This window comes from Epargyreus clarus, unplaced genomic scaffold, assembly GCF_041222505.1.
Source record: "Epargyreus clarus isolate Ecla_fem2 unplaced genomic scaffold, WU_Ecla_fem_2.2 ptg000003l, whole genome shotgun sequence".
In the NCBI taxonomy this organism is placed as follows: Eukaryota; Metazoa; Arthropoda; class Insecta; order Lepidoptera; family Hesperiidae; genus Epargyreus; species Epargyreus clarus.
Genome location: NW_027332211.1, coordinates 13,632,345 through 13,645,472, shown reverse-complemented (window position 1 = coordinate 13,645,472; position 13,128 = coordinate 13,632,345). Strand labels below are relative to the sequence as shown.

General features: G+C 36.4%; 1 protein-coding gene across 2 annotated transcripts in view; it reads right to left on the bottom strand.

Annotated features, from left to right (window-relative positions):
• Rcd5 (microspherule protein Rcd5) overlaps window positions 1-13,128 on the bottom strand; it is a 30,893-nt gene that overhangs the window by 12,945 nt on the left and 4,820 nt on the right. The gene's annotated exons all lie outside the window — the stretch shown is intronic.

The window sequence follows — 13,128 nt, the reverse complement described above, 5'->3', positions numbered from 1 at the left end:
GTGACTTATTATTTAAACATAGTGCACAATATAACATGCAATTTTACAAGAAATATCTGTCTCCTGTTAAAAACTTATATATAAAATTCTCGTGTCACAATGTTAGTTACCGTACTCCGAAACGGCTTTACCGATTTTTACCAAATTTTATATGCATATTCAGTAGATCTGAGATCTGAAATCGGCTACTATCTATCTTTCATACCCCTAATTGATAAGGGTTGTTCACCTTTAACATTTTTTTTATCACAATGTTTGCAGGGTTAGCTAGTTACATTTATTTATAAGGGTACAGCCAATGATATAATATCTATATTTATCATTGGGTACAGCTACGAGTAGATATATTAGTGAAAAACACAACACCAAGAAGTTATTGCAATTGTATTATAAACACTGAACAAATAATAAAGGCCCAACTGTGGAAATCACCGTCAAATGCTAATTTTAAAGTAAATCGGTTACTTTGGTCAAGAAATTGACACATTACGTTACCTGGACATATTATTATTTAAATTTAAATCACTTTTGAGCCTGTATTTTGAGATCATTGACCAATTCATCAAAAGGGTTTGGAAAGGCCGTTTCAAAATATCATATTTAATATTTTGACTAAAGAAGACGAGGTTATTGAATAAATATAAAATCTTAAATATCGGATTTTTTTCTTCAGAAATTTTATTTTGATTTGAGATAAAATATGGTCAGCATTTATCATGTTATGTTATTTGTGATGTTGTTAATGTTTATGCTTAATATCTTCACATATTATAAACAGATATAAGTTTTATTTTTCTAATGGACGAAATGGACATTGGAAACCGTCGGATTAGGAAGGCACAAGACCGGTAGACGAGTAGCGCCTATTAGGGGAAGCCATTGTCCAGCAGTGTACAATTGATATGATATGATGTATGTAAAAAAATAAAATAAAGAAATACAGGAAAACGAAAATCCTTATTTTTTAAATATTCCATCAATAACAATCATAATGATATGGTAAGTCGACGGAGGTGATGCATTACCAAGGATGTACTTTCCTTTAAAGTAACCAACTCCCCGAAAAGCAAACTGGGTATTGCCTCAGATGAAATACAAATGAGAGTAAGCATCCATTTTATGCGCTTGTAAACATCTCAATCTCAATAATACCTACTAAGCTTGTGATTGTGACAGTACAAATACTGAAAACGTAATCAGTGCGAGATAAAATGTATTAATAACTCGCCTTGTTCATAACTTATAACATAACATGAAAATCAATGTATAATATAAATTTAATTTGCGGTAAAAAATCTCACAGATTTACTATATTGTCTTACTACTGTGAAAATGTCGAATTTTTTATTCTACCCTTTTTTTGCCAGTTTCGGTCTGTTGCCACTTAATAGTATCAGACGAAAAACATCTACACACTTGAAATTAGTCAAATATCATTTAATTTTTTTCAAAAACATAATATACGACTTAATATTATATAGTCCGCGTAAAACTGCTAATCCGCTCTGAATATAGAAATGAATCGCGTCGCCTTAACAAATTGTATGACTACACCCGCTCGCAACAACTTCAGAGTGGACTAGAGGTTTGGCGGGGACTATACCAGCGTAATATGTGAGCTTAACACAACTTACATAATAACAAAATATATAGGTGTGGGAATAATACATATTATTGGGATTTTGTGGTTATGACGTTAGCAAATTAGGAACAAATTTATGTTATTTTTTCAATTGTGACCGCGAAAGTTTTAGAAAACAAACCATGCAACGGTAAATAGCTGACAGAGTTAATAGGGTTCTGTAGTGGTAATAGCGGTCTCGGTGGTTACATTTCTATTGACAACACGGCATAACACTCTTGTACATAGAAATATGAATAAACGTGCAGTATGTTGTTGATTTCTAACATAATAAAAGCACGGTAAGAGAAAATAATTAATTAGATTTTTAAGTATTCAAGGATTTGTCAGTATGAGATAATCATTGGACGCGACTTAGTCAATTTCGAGAGGCATTCCATGAAAAGAAAGCGTATTTCACAAGATTTCTTCTTGAAATTAAAAAAAAATCTTGCTTAAAATTAAATTAACATGAGAATTATAAAATAAATTAACATAAACTCAATTTAAAAAAATAAATCCATTAAGTGGTCAAACATACGCCTGGTCCATCAATGATTGTCAAGCGCTTTTTTAAGTTGGCAGTACCCTCTCAGTATGGGCTCCGGAGGCACCATCCCCAGACCTATTTCTTCCTAATAACTAGGATATAGTAGGATATAGTAAAGAAGACATACTTTTCTGAGGCTCTCCAGCTTAGTCTTCAGGGGTGCGCAACTGTGGCTGACCTCAGGTAGAAATATAATATTATCTGGGGTTGATTACAGATGTCTATAAGCGACAGTTACCACTTATCATCAGACGGAGAACATGCTCGTCTGCTACTCTAAAATTATTCAAAAAAGTACCAAAAGGGTCCTAGAACGAGGATAAAACCACACGAACATTAATAAACTATAACTGTGACCTTTTTCATTTTCTCCATTAGGAGACAATGTTGCAAAATCAATTAGCTACAATAATTAAGAGATAAAACATATTAAATAGGTAAAGTGTTCCACGTCCGGTGACATTTGAACAAGGACTGATCGGCCGATACCGCGGTGTCGTGGGGCGATTAAATAAAATAGCAGTTCATTATCGGACCAATGCCGCATACAACTGCGGAAAATTTACATACGTACCTATAACAACATCGATTGGTGCATATCTTTATGATTTTTATGTAGGTACATGATATACCTATTACTATTACTACTATACTGTATTACATACAGCACGTTGTTCTATTAGTCTTATTTATGTATGTATGTATGTTGATATAACGTGCAGGTGGATAAACAAAGACTTAAACAACATTTGTTTGTATTTTGTCTAAAATATGAAAATAATACAAGAGATGTTTTGCTTTAATCGAAATTCAATTCAAATTGGTGAAACTAAGACAATTAATTTGTATTGTACCTTGCGCTGCATGCGATGTATATCTTCCTAGGGAATCAAGAATAGAGTGAGGTTCGAATGACGGTAATCCGATTTTTCATTAATCTTCAGGCTTTAACATAACATGATCACTTTTAATGACTTATGTAGTATTATGTACTCGTATCTAGCGATTCTACAAAAATGTCCTGAATTGTGAAGTACCAGCGCGTTGTACTATAAACTAACGCAACGTAACGGACGTATATCCTTTTCATTAACAGAAACGGTCTTTAAAGTTGTACAGTCTTGGTTCGATGACGATTGTATTGGAAACCACAGACTTCTATCTAGACATTGCTCAAAATATAGCTGAGCGAGATATTAAATACGATTGTGTGTTTCTGGGGAATCATCTGAAACGCTATTTCATAAACTAAAGCAATACAACTAAGCAAAAGATATTTACATCTTCATCACGACGACCTTCATTTTTGCGCCTATTCATTTCTAAATGTCTTAAACGAAAACCAATGGCTTTATCAAGCGTGTAATGTAATGTTCCGTTATCAGAATCGTAAAAAAATTGTTATGTTCATATAAGGAAATCGATACTGGCAATTGAAAAAAATATGTGAGAAATATAAATTGAACGAATCGAAAAGGATCGATTGGCGGAAGTATTACGCAATATTCTCATTATTAAAATAAATAAATATTAATTTAATCAATGAGCACGGAGTGCAATGTACGTAGTACCTAATGTACGAATACTACACGAAAGGTTTCGGCGTTATTTACCCCTATCATACAACTACAGACTACAACATGAGAATTTAACATTCAAGCTATGAGCCATTTTAGCAAAGAATTTAATTAATTTAAATATATTATATGTAACAATATCTGTTGTCAATTACTATGTCTTTATTCTAAATTGTTATTTCAACTAAATAGACATTGTAGATAGAAATAATGTTATAAAACAATGTCTCTGTACATTTCCATCTTTACCTACTATAATAATTCACAAATGATGCTGCAATGTTTCAACGAAAATTAAAATAGCAAGAACAATGGTATTCAGTAAACATTTCTGACTCTTAACTACTACTACTACTAGATTATATATAGCGCAAGAAAAAGTATAATATTTGTAATATCCAATTGTATACCACGTATCGAATGGTGAATGCTATCATATGACATATTTCTAATTTCTATACCACTCAAAATTTACACTGGTATGCTGAATATACGATATTGTAATATGAAATGTTTTTACCTATATTGAATCAACCAACGAATTGCGGAAACTGAATGACTATATTGGTCATGGTCATTTAGTCAATAACACTAATATTTTATTTAAAATAATTACATATATTATTCATACATTTATTTTTCAATTCAAGTACTATTTCGAAAAATTAAATGGATATCCACGGAGTCATTTGTGGGTAGAAATGAATTTAATTGAAACTGGAGAGAGTGCAAAATCATTCCTTCACTTCGCAGTAAAAACCAAAGACGCACACGTGGATATTTATTTTGTAGCCAGTTTCACTAATTTACTATAACGAAACTACGAAATTACAATCGACATTAATAATCTCAGTACGGGTACACGTAGTCGCGCACAATTACGCACACTAATGACAATTATTTTTGTAAAATGTAACAAATTACACAAATTAAACTTTGCCAATGTGCGCCCAAATGTATCGACAAAAAAAAACGTAGATAAAAATTACACGGTGCACAGAACAATTGATTATGTTTGTACCTGCGTGCAATACTTGTACGAGGATTCACCGGACATTGACCGAGTTCCACATAAGTTTGCCATACCATAGCATCCGTCTACTCGTAATATTTGGTATACACTCGTGGAGCTGTAGCACGAACAATGGCCTTGTTGGAGTGTTGTGTAAACACGCTGGTGCTCAATGGACCGAACGCAAAACACCGGTGACACACGCTTTAAAATGTGAACAGTTGAATATAACTTTCATTTCGTGAATATACACAGTTCCAAATACACGGCGATAGATATGCCACCTGCTGTGTTACCGCAATATTGCCTAAAAACAACATCGAATAAACATGAATACTTTTGAGTGATAAGTACTTACTCCACAAAATTCTAGATTTTTTTTAAATAAAAACTCCCAAGAGGCTCTAATACGGCAACACTTCTGTCACACGTATTTCGTCTTATATGACAGTTCCTGAGCTGCTGTTTAAAGCTGGTATGTTCTTGTTTGTAAGATGTAATGGAGCAAATACCAGCATCAGCCTTTTATGATTGGTCTTCATAAGCTGCAACCCATTTGTAGAGCACCACTTCACAGGTAGAACTCTGTGCTATGGGTGCGCAGGGGTCACCAATGTCCATGAGCGCCACTTTATGTTACAAGAGCGGAAGAGCTGAATGTTCGTTCCTTGTGTTGTTTAATATGTTAGGTTATTACATTCATCATTCATCATTTTATACTTGTTAATAATGAATATGTTTAATTCCATACTATACTATTTTATAAAATTTGCCGATTCCTTGTGATGGACTATTAACAATATTTTAAATTTTATTCATTTCATTGTCCTATCTACGTCAATAACTAACCACATAAAATTTGAATTCAAAACTAAATAATCGAATATTACCAGCTTCTAAATCACTATCTCAGCGGCATTTCCCCGCAGATATTAGAGCCAATTAAACAATTGTCCATTAGGTTCGGACAAGGTCCTGTGGTGTCACCACTTCCTCTATTAGTATAATACATCCAGTTGGCAACATAGGTACGTACGTTGGTCACAGGACCGACCTAATTTATTTCTGGTTTACAACTACAGGAAAGGTGAGGAACAAATCGAATTCACTTCAATCAACACTATTATTTCGCCATATAATGGGTACTATAATTTAGTTTCTGTCCATATGTAACTTTAAATTACTTAAAAAATAAACGACAATTAGTTATCATTTCTATAATTCACTCATAACTTTGGAACTCGGTGGTCGTCTTCCACAAAATAATAATGAATAATATAATAACGGCAGCTTTAAAAAAATACTAATAGTTTGTCTACAAAATACTATTTAATATTTTGTTTATAGATGCAATATAGACACCTAATGTTCAAGTCTAGCGAACTACCACCCACAGGCATCAAACCTCCAGCATGTGTTCTACTAATATAAAGAAGTATATATTATAATATATATGTTTCAGTAGTATTCTATTTTTTACATTACAATTGTTCTTTAATACTTCGCCAAGCTATTTAAATACCTCGTGTGACTATGTATTTAAGCGAAAGAAGTAACCATGGACCATATCTTCTTGGTTTTACACACACACAATCTATTTACTCCGTTGGTAACGTAAAAACAATTTTAATTGCTAAAAAATCTAAAAATACACTAAAATTATATGAGCGTTGATAAAAAATTGAACGATAGCAATAAAAATTAAAGTATGAACCGTGTAAATACTTATTATCTGTTCACTAAACCTACTCGACAGCTGAAAACACTCAAATAACCGGTTGCCCAATGAGTTATCAGCCGCGCACGAGAACTACCGAATGTATTATGTATGACACAATCGATAAGATAAAGAAAGCCGCGTTACCCTCAATTAAGCCGTATCGAGGACGAAAATACCATTAAATTATATTTTAGCGTATAATATAAAAGAAATATTCTGTAAATTTTAAAACTCTATAATTAGGCTTAAGTTGGGATTTAAAATTTATTCAAGAAAAACAAATTTTACATCGTATTTTAACGCGTGACTAAAGATTGAATGCGTAATTATTGATGTTTTGCAGTATTCTAAACTGAATCTTACAATAGATTCATATTAGATTATTTTATTTTTGTTTTTCTTCACTAAAACTTATCCCAAGTTAAGCCTAATTATAGAGTTTTAAAATAAATGGTAGTAATTGCAATCTGTTAAGTTGTATGTAAAATAATTTTGGTAGGCAAAGTAATTTAAAAATTGTTTCTGTAAAGTCGTTTATTTTTTTAGTTCTTTTTTCGTAATATCGTAGTAGTAAACGGGTATGCAAGCCATGACCCATGGATATCTATAATCAACGCAGATAAGGAGTCCTCAGTGAGGTCGGTCGTAGTTGCGTTGGTATACCTGAAGACAGAGTGGGAATGGGATGAGTATATGTCTCTCTCTCTTTATGAAATAGAAGTAGCAAACCAGCATGCATTTGAAGGTAGTGGAACCCTTTGTGGTTCGACTCCGGCGGAACCACCGCCACACCTATTTCTGCCGCAAAATAGCAGTGTTAAGCGGTGCTGTGTCCTGATGTGTGGTAAGCGAGACATACTTTTCCGAGGCGTTTCAGCTTCCTCATGGGTAGCGGCGCATCTGTGGCTGACCTCAGGTACGAATATCTAATCCTATCTGGCTTCGATTACAGATGTCCATAGGCGGCAGTAGCTACTTACCATCAGGTGGAATGCATGCTCCTCTGCTACTCCATATTGTAAAAAAGGCAGTTTACCTGATATTAAGTACTCACCCAGGTGAGTCAGTCTATGAACATCTCTAATCAACTCCAAACAAGATAGCAGTACTATCTGAGGTGGGGCACAGTAGCCGCCCTTGAGGACTAAGAATGCGTTTCTCATTGTATTACGCTTAGTACATCCTACAACAGTGTTAAAAGTTGCTCTGTTCTGTTTTACTTACCACAAAAGCAATTTTAGAACATTATTTATACACACACACACATAACCGAAAGACAATGACGATAAGTTATTTACCCGTATTCCGAAAAGGACGCTCCATTTATATACTTTAATTTAACCCAGCACTTGAAGAACAGTTATTTAGGGTCAATCGATACCCTATCGATAGGGCGCATCGGAGTGAACAATAAATGTAGGCTGTACGAATGTGGTATCGATAACGCGCTCGCGTCATTAAGGACAGGTTGTCCTTGGTTCGTGGAGCCCTGACACGGTTACAATCACACCCACCTGTATAATAATTACATATTGATCCTATAAGCAATAGCTTTGACATTGCTGGCCTCTGTCAGCCGGTACCATAATTATAGCGTTTTACCAACGTACTAGCGATAGTGAATGGGTGTCAGGCCAATAGCAACGGTTGAGTGTATACGACACATTGGAAGGTTTTTTTTTAAATTTCGCAACAAAGGAGCACGCAGTCCACCTTTTAGTGAGTGAGTTAGATTTTGCGTCGGGATGCAGCAATCAGGATAAAGACCGAATTACAATGTTACAAGTTTCAATTAAATATAACCTAGATGTATGAAAATATTTTTAAAAGTGTGGTTCGACTCCGACGGCACTACCACCACACCTATTTCTGCTTCATAACAGCAGTGTTAAGCGCTGCTGTGTTCTGTTTTGAAGGGTGTGGTAAGGGAGGCATACTTTTCCGAGGCGTTCCAGCTTATTCCTCAATATCTAATCCTATCTGGGGTTGATCACAGATGTCCATGGACAGCAGTAGCCACTTACCATCAGGTGGACTGCATGTTCGTCTGCTACTCCTATCTTATAAAAAAAACCTAAATTTCTACTAACTAACTTAAGTGATTTGCTGAGGCAATGTTAGCACCCAGAGTGAGTTCCCACATTCGGGACTATGTGATAGCAACGCAGGTGCAGAGTCAGCGATCCCACGGCACGGCGGCGGTGCAGGATCGGATGTCTTTCTGATAATTTTGCTTAAGGCGAACGCCTAACCATGTTGATTAAGGTCAACATATAACAAGTGACACTGGCATCTATTTACATCTGTTATCAATTCAAAATAAGATTGGATACCCCTTTTTGTAGGTAAAAGACACGCTGCTGAAAACCCCTGAAGATTGCTACTGCCCGTAGACATCTGTATTCAACCCTAAATTATATTAAAAGAATCTAATCAAAAACTATTCTACCAAACATTCCTTCAAACTTATATTGTTGTTATGTATAAAGTACAGTTTATAAGTACTTAATATATTTAGTAGTAGAGTATATGTGTAGCTCTATTTTTACCTAAAATTTCTTCAAAATAAAATATGGTTTACCCGAATCAATATAACGCACAAGCAACCATCCAAAACCGTTCTATTATGTGTTAGTGTAGCGTACAAAATCTGAAAAAAACATCCTCTTCTCTACAACGTAGACCAGTAGTGACCCCAAGATAATTAAAATATAAGATATATTTACGTATATTACGAGTACAATAACATTTATAATATGCATCAGTGAAACAACCTTGGATTAAACCCGTTTTATACGTACCTACATTATTTGCAAACGCAACATAAAAACGACATGACGAGTACTAAAGATTCAAATCAACAGATATCACATTAATAAAATACACAAGAAATATTGCGCTGTTTTTGAATATGCACAAAATAAATGCATAAAAATGTATCACAGATGTAATATCCCTTTGTTTGACTTTGGAGGCATTACTGCCACACGTGTTTATAACTAATAACAGCAGTGTTAAGCGCTGCTGAGTTCTGTTTTGAAGAGTGATAAAGGAGGCGTGATTGTTCGAGGCGATCCAACATAGTCCTCATAGGTATCAACGCATCTGTAGTCGACCTCATAAAAAGCCATATATAAGATTACAGGCATCTATTGGCAGCACTGGCCACTTACTATCAGGTGTAATGCAAACTGCTTAGTTAATTCAATAAATGCTTCATGAGGTTGGCCGCAGATGCGTTGCTACCCCTGAGGACTAAATTGGGACGCCTCGGATAAGTATGTTTCCATTACCACATCCTTCAAAGCGGAGCACTGGAGCCCTTAACACTACAGTTATTAGGCAACATTAGGTATGGCGGTTATCCCTCGCAATAGTCAAACGACTGAGAGTCAAGCGACAAAGGGTTTCTACAATCTTCTTAAAACGTCTAATTTAAAAGTGCAGTTCATTGTGCTTATAACAGCTTAAACGGCTATAACGAGGTAGAACGAAATGTCCCTGTAGTACCGGGACCAGAATAGGGCTACGGTATCCTCTGCCTGTCGTAAGAGGCGTCTAAAAGGGGCTTCTGGTGTTGCGGGCTGCAAGAGTGGGAGCTCAAACCGTCCAGCAAGCGACCCCGGGAAGGACAGCGGGTTGTGTGGTCGCATATCGCTGTAATCACCAGGGGATGTGAGAGGAGCGTAAATTGCTGAGCCTGATAGAAGGGCATAGCGTTAGGAAGACTCCGGTTATTTTCCGTTGGAGATCCCGGAGTTCTCCACCAAACGCTGAGGACAGCCACCGGGGGGGTTTTAGTGCGATAAAAATCCCACCCTCCATCCCAAGTTACACCCTCGTCAACAAAAAAAAAGGTATTGCGATGATATCACAGTGTAACAAAAAATAATCAATATTGCGAATAAAACCACACTCCACAACTAGTTTCTTCGTAATCTATTTGTAACAATACAAGGTATTGAATAAATAAACAATAATTCCGGCCAAACTATGTCAACAGAAGTACGGCGGCATTGACCTATAACAGCTGTACGATCAAATGTGTCGCATCACATCGATAACTATCAGGGCCGTATTTAGAGCTCTGGAGGCCCTGGGGCACCAAGGAGCGGAGGCCCCTAATTATTTTCCAAAAAAAGCCAAAAAAGGAAAACAATTATTTCTAATCGCGGACAAATAAAATTATTCCAACAAAAATGTAGTAATTGTTAGTTAAGTGCAAGTGTTGCAAAAAACATGTGAAAGTTCCTGATCCGTAGAAATTTGGATATTGTCACCACGCTTTTATTAGTTTGACCTGTATGTACGTACGTAATTAACAAACACCGATACAGGATTATAATAATTTTGTTCCATTGCCTTTATCAGGATTATCAGGTTTAATGATTTTCAAGACGATGCTCGAGCACCTTAGAAAAAGTTCATGGCAAAGTTAGTACGATTATTACTTTTTAGTATAATGAACTATGCGTGATTACAAAAGCGTGGTTTTTAGTTTTTTAAATAATAGTTTATTTATCTTTCGTGTGGAGGCCCCGGGGCAGAAGCACCACCGCCCTCCCAAAATACGGCCCTGATATTTATGATATTTATGATGGTCATCTTTTATGTTTAGGTGCTTTGTTATCACCATGGCAACACCGAGCAACAACAATTATACAGACAGCGGTTATTAATCATCATAGATGGCAGTACAGTGACGTCACAAATCATTAATCAATAGTTTCTAAATATAAATGGGTTTTTAGTTTTAAGTCTTTCAAGTAGCAAATGGGTATGTGGACTGCGTTATACCACCAAATTAATTTAGATGAATAAAGCTGTTATAATGCAAAATAGGTGTTGATTCTTTTGCTAATTTCTAAATCATTACGATTATTTGTTTTGTATGAAAGTACAAAAACCTATTTTTAAACTGCTGTCTGCCCTCGTCCAAGTTTATGAAACGAAAGGGTTTTCGAAAGGGTAAGCGAATTTGACGCAAAGATGTATTAAATGTAATTCTGAATACAAAAAAATACAAATCCATGTCAAGATTCCAAACGCAAGCTCCCAAAAATGCTTAAGGACCCTAACAGAGACAGAGAACGCACACTTAAATCTAATTTGCCCAGGAGTTCTTTATAAAATGATTTAGTTATAGGCGAAAACTAAGAAAACATAATTTAAAGAGTTAAAGTAGAAATTGCAGAGAAAAAAATATTTTCTTACATAAATATTCGTTACGGTTCTGTATTAGCTTATTCACAATTAACCATATATTTTTTATTTAACCATAAACACAACTATAATCTATTTCAGATAAGATTCAATTCTAACTTGAGGTCCATCACAGATGTGTAGTTACCCCTGAGAACTAGAGGAGGATGAGAAATAATATATCAAAGGAAAAGGTAATAAGTACTTAAACTATAAATATTTTACCTGTGTGACTGAGCTTCGCTCGCAATTATTTTTTAAACCGGGGGTTTCTAATACTGAGACCTAGGCAGATTAGAGACGATAAATACTGAATTTCATGAAATCGTTGGATCCGTTTCTTAGATTCAGAGTATACAATCAAGCAGAATCCGACTTGTGTCTGAAATCGAGGACTCTCTGGAGCAGGTCTCGACATGGGGTCGACTTAACCTTGTTGAGTTTAACCCCACGAAGACACAAGTCTGCGCGTTTACCGCTAAAAAAACCCCATTCGTCATAGCGCCACGGTTCCAAGGTATCCCGCTCACCATTGGTAAAAGTGTGGGGATCCTGGGAGTTGACATATCGTGTGACGTGCAGTACCGGGGTCATTTGGATGTTAAGGCGAAGTTGGCATCAAGAAAACTGGGCGTCTTGAACAGAGCGAAGCGGTACTTCAACGCGGGGCAACTCCTTCTGCTTTATAAGGCGCAAGTGAGACCCCACATGGAGTACTGCTCACATCTCTGGGCAGGGGCGCCCCAATACCAACTTAACCCACTTGACTCCGTGCAGAAACGCGCGGTCCGAATCGTCAACGACCCGGTGATCTCCGATCGGTTAGAACCTTTGAGTTTGCGGAGGGACATAGGTTCCCTCTGTGTGTTCTACCGGCTTTACAATGGTGGGTGTTCCGAGGAACTATTTGACCTGGTGCCTACGTCACCATTCCTCCATCGCACCACTCGCCGAAGGATGAAGTTCCATCCACACCAACTGGACTCGTGGCGGTCCTCCACGGTTCGGTTTGCACGGACGTTCTTGCCGCGGACGTGTAAGATGTGGAATGAACTTCCTCCTGAGGTATTCCCGGAGCGCTATGACATGGGGCTCTTCAAAAAAGGTGCAAAAAGAGCTCTCATACAAAGCCGGCGATGCATTGGCGACTCCTCTGGTGTTGCAAATGTCCATAGGCGGCGTTGACTACTTTCCATCAGGTAGCACGTCTGCCTAATCGTTAAGTTATAGGATAAAAAAAAAAAAAAAAAATACAATATACATACAAGAATTGCTGGTTTAAAGATATTAGATAGCCTATTTATCTTCTAACGGCTTAAGGGGTGGGGGGAGCAAGGGGCGGTCCATTCTGGGCCTCCCATCAGGCCATCCAAACACAGTTGCGAAATAAAAAGGTCGTCAGAACCAAACAATCTATAAGATGTGTAAAGGTCACCGATTCACAGG